The sequence below is a fragment of the Gastrolobium bilobum genome, unplaced genomic scaffold (genome assembly GCF_033153095.1).
Source record: "Gastrolobium bilobum isolate Gb01-03AN ecotype WA unplaced genomic scaffold, APGP_CSIRO_Gbil_v1 utg4933, whole genome shotgun sequence".
NCBI classification, from domain to species: domain Eukaryota; kingdom Viridiplantae; phylum Streptophyta; class Magnoliopsida; order Fabales; family Fabaceae; genus Gastrolobium; species Gastrolobium bilobum.
In genome coordinates, this window is record NW_026897330.1 from 260,253 (window position 1) to 274,721 (window position 14,469).

Below are 14,469 nucleotides of genomic sequence, written 5' to 3' on the forward strand. Positions count from 1 at the left end.
AACAATATTCTCTAAATATATATGAAATTCTGTGATTGCTTTTGTTATGCTTCGGCGTCTTAGTTCTTCCCGTTCCCGTACTGAAACTATCATTGAATGGTGATGTCGGTTGTGGATAAGACAGGTGTTATGTATCCATCTAGTCATTGAAAGAATGGAGTCGAATAAATTAAGAAAAATATTAATCTCATGTGATAAAAAATAATAAGTATCTTTTACACACTAAAAAAGGTGTGGGTCCCACTTTAATTTTTTTTTCTCTTCTCTTATATAATGGGACCCATATAAAATTCTGAGAGCAACATGAGATATTATATTTTCTGTTGCATAAGAAAATATAATCCCATAAATTAATAGCTGATAAAGCGCCACGAATAATTAAATTTTATGTATTTTAAAAAAAAGTATATATTTTATTGTTCAACTCAATTATAATAGTTAATAATTAATTTTATATCTTGTAAATTACACTTAATTATATTTAATAACTCGGGTTTATTAATCAAGTAAATTATTAAATGTAAGTAAAATTAATGATTAATAATAAATGTGAAATTTATTAATTTTTTTATTAGTGCCAGTTAATGTTAATCCTCCCTTTATATATATTCTCAAGACTTTATTAGAAGGGGAATAGTTTTTTCCTAGAAAACTACCCCTTCCTGTGGAGACAATAATACATGCGTCCTATCATGAATTTTTTTCATCCCATTATTCTTCTGTAGACCCCATTTTTTTCACTACTCGTTTATTAAAATGTAATTTATTTGTAGATGTACCATAAAGTGACAAAGGAGTCTTTTTATGTCTCTCTACAAAAAGAATATATATTGTGATAAAGGAAATGAGAGGAAACAAACACTTTTCAACATTATGAAAGGCGAAAGAGACAAAATAATAAAAAAATAGAAATGATCATTTTAGTAGCCAAAGAGTTACTTTTCAATTTATGTTTCTCTGTCATGAGAAGCACTTACCCCACAATCAGCATCAAAAGCACTAAAATGTGAGCACACAGCATCAATTTTCACCCTTGCAATTTTCAATCATTTTTCTATCTCTTGTTCCTTAATAAGTCCCCAAGTCCCTAGAGTATATAAAATTTTCACCACCCCAATTCTCGAGTATTTCAATTTTTTTATGCACTTTAGTGTTGGGACTCTACAAGTGGGTTTTTTGACTCTTTTGCCTCTAATTAAATAATTAATAACTAATTTGTCACTCCCCCAGAACTATCCATCATCCTGCCCCCATTTAGTCGATTAAGTTGCACTTTTAATCGACTAAATTGTTTGCACTTTTAGTCGACTAAGCACATTATTTAGTCGACTAAAGATCGCGAAAAACCCTATATCCAGACCTCTCTTGGGCTCATTTTCAAAATATTCGAAATCAAAACTTCTCTCTTGGTCTCTTTCTCTTGTTTGTCAGCTGGGAACCTTCCAATCACCCTTCCATTTCATCCCACCACCTCTAAGACATAGTAATTGTGAAATCATTGTCATTTTTCTTTATTTTTCAATTGTTTCCCCCAAATCCGAACCCTAACCCTTAAAATCTGATTCCTACCCCCAAAATTCGTGTGAAAGATGAGCTCAAGTCCAAACATGTATGTTACCATGATTTACTATGATGGAAAGCATTATGAAGGCCCCAACGGTGTTCAATTTGAAGGAAAAACGAAAATGTTGAAAATCAAACGGGGCACTACGTACAATGAGCTGAAGGGGAGGATTAACCAAAAATTGGGGCTACACGGCAGCCATGGCGTTCAACGGATGATCGCCAGGGTAGAGTCTACAGTTGGTAAGGATGCTATATTCTACATTGGTAATGATATATGTGACGATGAAGATGTGGATTGTGTCATAGATGCAATTGTGGACCGAAAATTTCAAAACTTTATTGAGATATATGTTGAAATAGACTGTGGTCAATCTTCATCTGCACTTGTGCATGGAAGAAGTCAAAGTCAAGAAGACAGAGTGGTCGGTTTATCTGCACCTGCACCTGTCTTAAGTCAGATACCACTGAGGGAAATAGACGAGGATGAGGATGGGCATGACGAGGATATGGACAGTGAAGACGATGGTGAACCCGAGAGTGTTATTCCGCTGGGTGACACCTCAGATACGGACGTAGAGGGGAATTTTGAAGCTGATACTAGTTCAGGAAACTTGAGTTCCCAGGTTATGCCACCGCTCCGTGTTGACCCTGTTAGCAGTGGTAAGATTGTAATATAAAGTTTTAATTTTGCATATATATATATTTGTGTTTTCTTTCGTACTGACGGATAAGTTTAAATTTGGACGTAGGGTCTGAGATTGAGCCATTTTCGAACGACAGCCCACACTATTCGTTCATTAATTGGGCTCACCCTAATGATGAGACATAGATATTGTATGGCGACGATGACATCCACGGTGGCTGGCATTTAGGAGATCCATTATATTTGTACCAGGAGTTTCGAACTAAATCTGAAATGCAACATGCTGTCAAATTATATTGTATGAAGTCTCATCGTACTGCTGTGGTGGCAAAAAGTGATGACCATAGATTTGTGATGAAGTGTCGACACCATAATGATGGTTGTCCCTGGTACGTGCGGGCTATGTTGCCCAAGAATGGAAATAGTTGGGTTGTTAGTAAGTGGGGTAAAAAACACACCTGCCTAAACCAAGGCCTTACTCGGGACCATAGACAGCTGGATTCTGATGTAATCTGTGCAGCCATTATAAGTATGTATTACATTGATTTTTGTTTATGGTTTAATTTTTCGGTATATTTATTGATTGTGTTGACTTCGAATTTTGTATAGGTATGTTAAAAGAAGATCCATCCACGAAACCAGTTCTTATTCAGGAGAGGGTACAAAGTTTGTATGGATACAACATATCTTATAGGAAGGCTTGGAAGGCTAAAATGAAGGCCATTGTGAAGTTGTTTGGCGACTGGGAAAAATCATATGCCATCTTACCTGGTTGGCTGAACTACATGACACAGATAAATCCTGGTTCTGTGTTCAAGATTGATACAGATCAGTGTTGTGACGAACACGAGTCTACACCGATAAGGCTGTCTTTCGCAGGGTATTTTGGACTTTTCACCAGTGCATTGAGGCTTTCAAATATTGTAAACCCATAATCCAAATTGATGGCACGCACCTGTACGGGAAATACAAAGGTACCCTCTTGATTGCTACGTCACAGGATGGTGATGGATTCATTCTGCCTATTGTGTTTGCCATTGTTCCACCGGGTGAGAGATTGGATGATTGGTTGTGGTTTCTTAGCCAGATGTGTTTCCATGTCACACGTAGGCATGGTATCTGTCTAATATCCGATCGTCACCCCAGCATCATCAGGGCTGTGAAGGATCATGCCGGTTGGCAGCCTCCATTTGCGTATACGTGTTTTGTCTTCGTCACATTGGAAGCAACTTCAACACTAAGTTTAGGGATGTCGAACTGAAGAAAACGCTGATGAAACTAGGTAACCTATTTACATGAATGTGTACATGTTGTATGTAATGTTGTTTATGTATAACTCATTGCAATTTGGGTTCATTTTTTGCAGGTTACATGTGTTCGAAGATTCACTTTGATTTAAGATTTCAAGAATTTGTCGACAGTAACCCACAAGTAGCCTCATGGATAGATCAGATTCCCAAAGAGAAATGGTGTAGGTCTTATGATGAGGAGGGCCGAAGGTTTGGTCATATGACGACAAACCTATCTGAGTGTATCAATAAGGTCCTACGGGGTGCACGTAATTTGCCAGTAACGGCATTGGTCAAGATGACGCAAAGTAGACTTGTTGGGTATTTTGTGAAGAGGCGTGAAAAGATCCAAAAAGTAAAGGACAAAGGCTGGAGAATTGCAAAAAAGGTTGAGGACTTCTTACAAAAGAATGATCAGTTAACTGTCAGTCTCCGTGTCCGTGTTTTTGATAGAGACTTGCAGTTGTTTGAAGTTGAGGATGCCTACAATCAATCTACGCATGATGCCGGCGACATTATGAGGGTTGACTTGCTAAATCGTAAATGTCAATGTGGACGGTTCACAGCTAGACGATTTCCTTGCAGTCATGTGCTAGCGATGTGCAAGGTTGAAAAATTGAACCACTATGACTATGTCGATCCTGTGTTCTCAATTACACAAATTGAGAAGGTCTATGCTGCACATTGGTTTCCAATGGGTAATGAGTTGTTGATCCCAGAAATAAATGGTCCAACATTAATCCCAAATGCATCTTTGGTTCGTGCACAAGGAAGACCGAAGTCTTCAAGGATACAGAATGAAATGGATTGGGTTGAGTCCCAACCCACAAGCAGTCAAACTAGATGCAGCACCTGCAAGCAAATTGGTCACAATAAACGTACATGTCCTATGAGGATTAATCCTAGCTGAAGCAATGTTGTGCATGTATTTAAGGTCTTTTGTAAGAGTTCATGTAATTTTTGTAAGACATTGTGATGTTACTTTGTGTTACTGTTTAACTCATTATGTAATTTGACATTTCATTTCTAAGTCCATTATCTAACATTGGTCCATATTGATGGATTGAAACTCATAACTAATACTAATATTACCAAAAAATGAAATCACCAAGTTTCGGGGAGCGTAAACAAACGGTTTGGGGTAATACGTACCCAATCGCATACGAATCCTGTACAATACTATTTTGTACCTGAAAGTGTGTTCCCCAAGTCATTATATGCGTGTACATTGATATTCGATCGGTTCCGTGCCAAAAAAAACGTGCAAAACAGAATGGGGTGTCAAAACTAGTTATTTAGTCGAGCAACCCGTACTGGTTTAGTCGACTAAACTGTGTAGTCGACTAAACCAGTACGGGTTGCTCGACTAAATAACTGGTTTTGACACCCCATTCTGTTTTGCACGATTTTTTTTGGCACGGAACCGATCGAATATCAATGTACACGCATATAATGACTTGGGGAACACACTTTCAGGTACAAAATAGTATTGTACAGGTTATAAACCACAAATGTACATGTACTGCATAAATGCTCCAAGTTAGGGTATCCGAAACTTGTGTTCTTATTTCAACTCTGTTAAGGTCACCTGTTCTGAATTTCATTGGACATTTTAGACCCGTTGGACTGTGATTAGACACAAATTGAAAACATGAAGGTAAAAGATATTTGTTCCTTCATTTGGTAAACAAGAAAACAACAATAATTACGTAAACGGTTCACAACATAATGGGAACATCAAATAGTTCATTTCATAACCATAATATTACATAAGCTACAAATGTCAAATAGGAAGACTGAAGTCAATTACATAACAACATACACTAGAAACGTAAAATAGAAACATAAACCCTAAATCTAATCCTCATCCTCCTCGGACGCCGTCTCCTCGTCATCCTCATCTGACACATCAGCCCCCTGCCCTGCAACATCCTCAATCTGTTGTCCTCGTCCAAGCTCTAGACGAGCAAGCCTATCTTCAACACCCTTGAACCGTCCCTGTATATGTCTAAATCTTTCATTTCCCTTCTGCACGTGACTCTTCCTCCATTTTTTATGTTTCAGCGCCATTTTTCCTATTTTCTTCAGCGTGGCGTTTATGCCCTTCATGACATCACGTAATGAAAACCCACCCGCAGGCTCAGCTATCTCCTGCTGGTCACCCTCATCATCATCGTCATCATCATCCTCCACCTCGGGGTCAACCATGTCTACAACTGGAGCAACATCAGGAACCTCAACATCAGCCACACCTGTGAACTGCCACACTCCTGTTTGGGGGTTCTTTGTCATCTTGCACTGCTCCAGTAGACGTTTTCCAAACTTATGATTATACCCTGTGGTCTTCTTCAAGGTCACATTACCCATGGGAACATCAAAATGCTCCAATATCCTCTGAACAAGACAAGCAAATGGAAGTGCACCCTTGTGTTTGGCCTTATACATCATCCAACACACGTAGTGCCTCCAGTTCACCGAAGTACCATGTCGGATAGCCCACATGATGGGAATGTCATGCTCCAACACCCTGGAATGATTGAACGCTCGCGGAAACAAAATGTGGGTGATGACATAGTGTAGTATGCGGGACTCCACAGTAAGCAACCCCACCGTATAGGCAATGTGTTGCCCACGGACTCTCCTCTGCTCCTGCACGGCATCACCGCGTGTATATCCTGGAAGTATGGTCCCGCTGTCTGCGTCATATTCCACAGTGAGTGCGCAGAATCAAAGTCATACCCCAGTAACTCCAACCATACCGGAGCCGTCATGATGATGTCCACCCCGCAGACCCTAGACCTCAGCTCACCGTGATGGTAGCTGAGATTATGGTAGAAGGCCCGTACATGCAGCTCAGAATATGAACACGACAGTTCAGCCAAGGTCCTAAGATGTGATTCCTCCAACCACCTCACAATGTTAAAACCTTCTTGTTCAAAAAAGGCTGTATCAAGTGATTTGGCCCCACAAATCGGTCGGTTAACAAAGTCACGGACAAAAGATTCATGAACCACCGGGTCATTCTCGAACAAGTATCTGAATGGGAGGTCCACAGTAGCGGGGTCTTCCTCTTGTGGCCTTGACGAAGACGGACGGTCTTGTCGTAGCTTTTGTCGTCTCTCATTTCCAGTGCTAGACGATCTTCTACGGCCAGCCATGGGAACAACTGTACCTACAATGCAAGTGGAAACGAAAATCAATGAACAATAACAATATCAAAAAATTTAAAATTCAATATAAAAAACAAAACCTAATCCTAAAATAAAACAGAAATCAGAAACCCAATCCCTAACCCTAAAATAGAAACAGAAACCCTAACCCTCAACCCTAACCCTAACCCTAACCCTTACCCTAAACCCTAAAACAGAACACAAAAACCCATTCCTAACCCTAAACACTACAACCCAAACAAAACAGCAACGTAAACCCTAACCCTAACATAACCCTAAGCCTAAGCCTAAGGCACCACATCAACCCTAACCCTCACCCTCACAACAAACTTAGCACCCTACCCCTAACGTAAATCCACAAAACCGCAAACATAAATCAAATGCATGAAGAAAACCAAAAAAAATACTAAACTTAAAACCAAATGCAAGTCAGAATACGTTACCTAAATGTCGATTTCGCAAGTGTGAACCAAGGAAGCTTCAATCGCACCTTCAAGGGTTGAGATTCAGACTTGGTTGGAGAGAGGGGACGGAATGCAGCCTTTTAGTCGATTAGGGTTTGAAAATAACCCCCTTTGCGAAATGGGGGATTTTTTAAAAAACCTGATCTGCGACATTTTGTCGACTAAATAATGTGCTTAGTCGACTAAAAGTGCAAACAATTTAGTCGATTAAGGTGAGTTTTTAGTCGACTAAAATTCGCGTTTCATAATTTCTGAGTTTAGCCCATTTAGTCGATTAAAAGTGCAACTTAATCGACTAAATGGGGGCAGGATGGTGGATAGTTCTGGGGGAGGGGCAAATTGGTTATTAATTATTTAATTAGGGGCAAAAGGGTCAAAAACCCCTACAAGTGCATGGGTAGTAAAACTAATAAAATGATGAGTTATCGAATAATAAAGAAATATAAAAAAATTAAGAGATTTAAAAGTAAATGTAACACAATTTTATTTTATTGAAATCAAGAATTAAGATCTAATTATAAGTTTACCCTTTCATCTATCAATTCACTTGACTTGTAATAAATCTTCTCTTTTTGATTAAGAGCTTATTTTAGATTAATTAATCATGGTTCCCCTTGTCTAATATAATATCTTTATATTTATTTTCTAAATTTCTATCATTAAACTTAAGTTTTCTAAGTTATGTAAGGCAAATATGTATTTTCTTATTCCGTTGGCTAATCAACTCATCCAACAAATAAGATATACATTGAACAATCATAACTCACAATAGAGGTTTTTTTGACTTTTTTGCCCTTCATTAATTAATTAATAACTATTTTGCCTCTTACTCAAAATTATCCACCAATCTGCCCCTCTTTAATCGATTAACTTGAATATTTAATCGATTAAATGGTCAAAATAGACAAAAATGGTTGACTCAAGATTTAATCGATTAAATCTCTCTCTTAATCGATTAAATATCCCTCTTAATCGATTTAATCGATTAAAACTTATATTTAATCGATTAAATATCCCAAATGAAGCATTGATTGAATGAGACAAACAAGGAAAACTCGCTGGTTCACTGCATAACGAGAACCAATCTTGGTTCATTAACGCATTTGAATTGTTCCCTAAATCCAAATTTTCACACAATGCTCGCCAAGTGACCTTTGGCTCCCAACCCAGAATGTCCCTAGTTTAAGAACATCCCGAACTATGATTGGTTCACCTTTAATCCAATGTTGTTGGAAGAAAAATAGTCTTTCTTCTGACAAGTCACTTGACACTGGACAATATATGTTATTATCATTGGTGCCATCTCTGAAAGAAAACACCATAAGCTTTCCCTTCACATACTTCACTAACATATACCAAAAAAATAGCATACTTAGCAGCTAGTGTAAGTATAGTTAAAAAAAAAATTAGGATATAGAATGAGAGGGACATTACATAGGTGCTTGTAATTGAGAGATTTCTTACGGTCCTGAACAGAACAAGCATAAGCGTCTTGTGTGAATTGTTCAAGGAACTTCTCCTGGAAGTTAAAGGCAAACGCTGAAGAAGAAAAGCAAAGGAAAAAGTGAAATAGAAACTGAAAATGCTGTGAATAAAAAAATTATCGCAGCTTTGTTGATAGCCAATATAGCTTCCTGAGAAACACGCAAATCAGGATCTTCCCCTTAATCATCGTCCTTATACGATTCATCGGAAACACTTGGGGCAGCCAAAACTTAATCATTGTAATAAACTAAACATTAATCATCCCCTTTGAGCGTAGCGAGTTTCCTTGTTTGTCTCATTCAATCAATGCTTTCACGTTCATTTGGATATTTAATCGATTAAATATAAGTTTTAATCGAATAAAGAGGGAGATTTAATCGATTAAATCTCGAGTCAACCATTTTTGCCTATTTTGACCATTTAATCAATTAAATATTCAAGTTAATCGATTAAAGAGGAGCAGATTGGTAGATAGTTCTGAGTAAGGGACAAAATGGTTATTAATTAATTAATGAGGGGTAAAAGGGTCAAAAAGCCTCACAATAGAGGTGGAAATTCTTTTTTATCTATAATAAAGAGTGAAGTAACAAACTCATTTCATAAATCAAAGTCAAAGGAATTACACTGAGTTAAAGATATAAGATCCAAGGGATATAGAGTTTAATTCTCACTTTATTATTTTATTAATAAATAATTAAATATTATAAAAAATTTATTATAAGTGAGCCTGTGTATTATACATTCTTTGAGGCTAATGAATTTTTATGTGAAAGAATATATCAAAAAATATAATATAAAATATTTATGTGAAAAGAACTTTGAATAAATGGAATCAACTCAAGAAAAGAAATTACAAGATAGAGAGAAAAAGAGTAAGGGAGAAGGAGTCAAAAATTGTATTACTCAGTGTGTCCGAATACAAGTTATACCACCCCAATATATAGAAGAAGATGGGGGAAGAGTACAAAATATCTTCTCATCTTCTAGTCTATTCATAGTCTATTGTTATAATACTTAATCTCCCATAAAGTGTGATAAAGCCTAGTAATGTACATTTGTAACATTCTCATGTAGTGATGTCCATTTTGTAACACTCCTCCTTGGACATTACTGCACTAAGTCCATGCCTCCTTAAAATCTTGCAAGAAAAATCCAATGGGAAAAAAACCAGTGAAGAAAAAAGACTACAGGTACGCTTCAAGCTTTGCACAATCTGTCTCATTAAAAATCTTTCCAAGAAAAACCTAGTGGGATAAAATCTTGGTAAAGGAAAAAAGACTGTAGTGCATATAACTCCCCCTTAATTGAGTCATATAGCTACTGCTGGAGCTAAGGAAGTGGAGCAATAATTACAATCTTTCATAATAGTTATCTCGTAATCTTCTCCCAAAATAAATCGTACTATTGTCAATTCAATTGGATCATAATGTCCATTTATAACACTTCTCGTTGGACGTCATTGTACTAAGTTCATGCCTTGTTAAAACCTTGCTAGAAAACCCAAGGGAAAAAAACTAGTAAAGGGAAAAAGAGTACATGACATGCGTTACCAAACCTTTCATAAACTTCCTCATTAAAAATCTTTGGCCAAGAAAAATCCTTAGGGAAAAAATTTAACAAAGGAAGAAAGAGAGTACAGTAATAAACCTTCATGGTTCCATCCTTCAGGGATAATCATAATTAATTCGCTTCCCCTGATGAAAGTAATCTACAAAGGAAGTAGCGACTAGGCTAGCTTTTAAGCCTTCCATGACATTGCAGTGCTTCCACAAAGAGATACATATAATCTATGATTATTAAACATATGGTCAGCATCAAAATATTCCACCGATGTAAAATCTCCATATCATGGGTAGATACTTGAGGATAACCAAAATATAATTAACATCATTCAAATGTCTTAAGAGGTAACACCATATCTAGCTAGAACTTTTACTACAAATGCAATATAAAGCCTATTACAATTTACATAATATAACAGTGTTCCTATGACACGTAAGATTAAGAGCTTCAAGTCCTAATTCTTTCTCGTTATTTTCTTTTGGTCTAAATGGATATGTATTCACTTCTAGTGAATGGACCATCATTGAGTCACCTATATAGTAACATTGGTGAAATAACCATTTTTGGAAGATGCTCGATCTGCAGGCCGAGACAATAATATGTTCGAGACCACCATATAATGATCTTTGCAGCTTGGTGCTCAACATGCTGCGAATTTCATTCTTTTCATATAGGGCATGGAGAATCCTTCAGGGATTTTCATATAAATATTATCGTCAAGTGCCCCTGCAGTCACAAAATCCATTAAATGCATTTCAAGATACATCCTAGTTTCCATATTGATCAAGTAACAGAACGTACTAAAAGTTTTATTACAGGAGAATAAACATCATAATTGATGTAGGGTCTCTGTGAAAACCCTTGTTCTTTCTTAATTGCCTTCTATCATTCATTCTCATCTGAATGCTTATGACATTCTTATATTTTTGGGTTTTGGATCCAGATTATCTCTTGAGACAACAAGAGTTACTGAGAAAGCAATGATGTCGCCGGCGACAGATCATATTATCATATTTTTCTCCCATATCAGTATAGCATTGCAACTTTTATGTCAATATCAACCAAATCTTCATTGTTTTCCATGAAATTTAGATTTGGTTGTTTTGTGTTCCCGGGATTGGTGCAATTAGCAGCTGCATTTATTTCACTGAGTTCACTTTCTTCAGGATTAACCTCTTCAGGAGGCGCAATGAGTGTCTTACTTTCATTTTCCGCGAGTTTATGTCATCAATTTTATTCACGCTCCCGATATTGACTAGACTTAAACATATATTGTCTGATTAAATTCTCCACTACACATGGCTCATTTTCTGCAGATATTTGCCATTTATCTTGCTAAAGTTTGCAAGTTAATGATATTTTGAACTTCAAGTTCAGTTATACTTGTACGTGGACAAAAATAATTAATTTAGTTTTTTTCATTCAAAATAATTTCTCGGGATTCATCAAGCTTATGGCTTTCTCCCCTAATGTCGGGAAATGTCCTTCAATAAATATTTAATCAGTGAATCATGTATTAATAAGTTGCCCATCACGGGCTCCAAGTACTTGATTTTGTATTGAGCCTCAAAAATTCACGTAAATATCAAACTTTCACATGACATAATGACATATATAATGCAATAAAAAATGTTCATATAGGAAATATCAAATTGACTTCCACGTATAAGCTCAAGAGGGGAGTATGCTAAAAAATATATGAGTTAGTGAACTTCAAGTTCATGGTCAATTTGATCTTCAGGTTCATGGTAAAAAATATATACACAAGCATTACTTCATATTTTTCCCATCATATTTCTAGAGTATAATTTTCCTCTATCGGGTCCACTTTTCTAAAAATATGAATTTTCTTGTTAATTATTGACCTCTTTACGAGTGTCACTTTGAAGTTTTATTTCCTTTCCTTAAAGGACAAAATTGTGTGTGTACTATAAATTTATTAGTCATGATGTCCTTCAGGAACAATCAGTCTCATAATATTTGTAACTGTTTGAATATTATGCAAACTAATTATTATTTGAAATTCAAGTTCACAATCATTTGAGCATATAACGAGATGGATAATTTTTTAAATTGACTTATCTAAATAAATAATCAGCTCTTCTAGAGCTATTGCAAATATTGTTGTAGACATGCCCACGACCACATCCATGATTGTATTTCATTCGCTTCAAGGAATGACACAAAAATTGGTCAAAATTCTACAGGGTCTAATGAGCCTTTTGCCATATTTGGTTTTGAGATCTTCATAGAAATAATGAAGAAATATTATTGCACTCTCGTTCCTTGATTGCTTCCCAAGGTAACATAATACAAAGTCCTCTGGTGCCTTCAATCATATCTAAAATTATAATTTGGAACATCCACTGCAGGGAATGTGATTTAACTCATCAGCCAAACTTTACAAGTCTATTTTCTTGATATGACTACTTCTAGAGCATATTCAGGATGCATAAAATATAAGAAATATTTTCTCTAAATATTTTATTTCAAATTATTTATCAGATCAGTTAGATTTTTTCAATCATGATCTGAAGTTATTGTTCTTCAGACCATAGAAGACAAAGAGGAAAGACATGCATAATATGATGGAAAATGACGACGATAACTAATATTAACTGTATACCTTGCCGTAGGGCAAGTATCACATGTACCTTTACGAAGAGAAATGGGAAGGTCACTAGTCGAAGGTGGGACCGAAGCTAATAGAGGAGATGCAGTCGGATGTGAGCCCACAAAAACATCTAGAGAACCATGTTGTAACTCATCGGGAGAAAAGGCGACAGAAAGATAGTCAGAAACATGGACTGGTAAAGGCGGAAGGTATTCAAAGGTATTAGTAGGGAGAGATGATTGAACATAATCAGTGTCCACAGAAGTAGTAGAAGAGCCAAAAAAGGGAACTTATTCAAAAAAAGGAAACATCGGCCGAGATAAAGTATCGATGTAAAGTCGGGGAGTAGCAACAGTAACCCTTTTGAGACCGAGAATAACCTAGAAAAACACATTTATGAGACTTGGGAGCTAGTTTATCCAAGCCTGGATCGAGATGATGAACAAAACACGTAGAACTAAACATATGTGGGGTCAAAGGATATAAAACTTGATGGAGAAACAAAATAGAATGAGGTACCTGGTGATGAAGAACATATGAGGGCATGCGATTAATGAGATAGCATGCAATGAGAATAACATCACCCCATAATTTGTAGGGAACATTGCCATCAATTAATAAAGCACGAGTAGTCTCAACAATATGGCGATTCTTGCGCTCGGCTACACCATTTTGTTGGGCTGTATAAGAACAAGATGTTTGACGAAGAATGTCATGAGACGAAAAGAATTGCTGACACTGATGAGGTAAATACTCACATGCATTATTAATACGAAAAGCATGATTAGGAATACCAAACTGAGTTTTTATTTCATTATAATATAAATGAAAATAGAAAATAACTCAAAACGATTTTTCATTAAAAATAACCAAATACATATGGAATAATCATTAATAAAAGTAACAAAATACTTAAACCCTAAAGTAGAAGGATGACGACTTGGTCCCCAAATATTAGAGTGGACCACAAAAAAAGGGGACAAAACTTGATGACTAAGATGACTTGGAAATGTATTACGAGTATGTTTCCCAAACTGACAAGACACTCAATTTAAACTAGAAAGAGACGATAAATATGGAACCATCTTCTGAAGCTTGACAAGACTTGGATGACCCAAACGAGGATGTATAGTAAGAGAAAAATCCATAGTGAAGTAGACAGAAGAAGAAGGAAACAATTGATAGAGGTCATAAGACTCACATCCTTTGGTAATCTCCTTTTCCGAACTCTAATCTTGAAAGAAGACAAAGGTTTTAGTAAAGAAAACAACACAATCATTGGATTTTGTTAAACGACTAATAGAAAGTAAGTTAAAAGGAGAATATGGAACATAGAGAACATGATCCAGAGATAAATGAGGTAAAAGAAAAATCGTGTCGATCCCATGGGATTGGACCAGAGACCCATTGACTATAGTAATATTAGGAAATGAACCAGTGATACAAAGAGAAGTGAATAAGGACTTATTACCAAAAATATGATCAGAAGCCCCAGAATCAAGAGTCCAAGGGCCTAGATAATGTAAATGAGAGATCCCAGCAAAAGAATTACCAATGGGAGCAATGGATGCAGTAGGACCAGATGTTTTCTTCTCAGACCACCAAGTCACAAATTCATTAAGAAGAGCGGCAGGAGGTTGCACAACGGAAGGTAACCCTGGAGCAGGAGCACTAG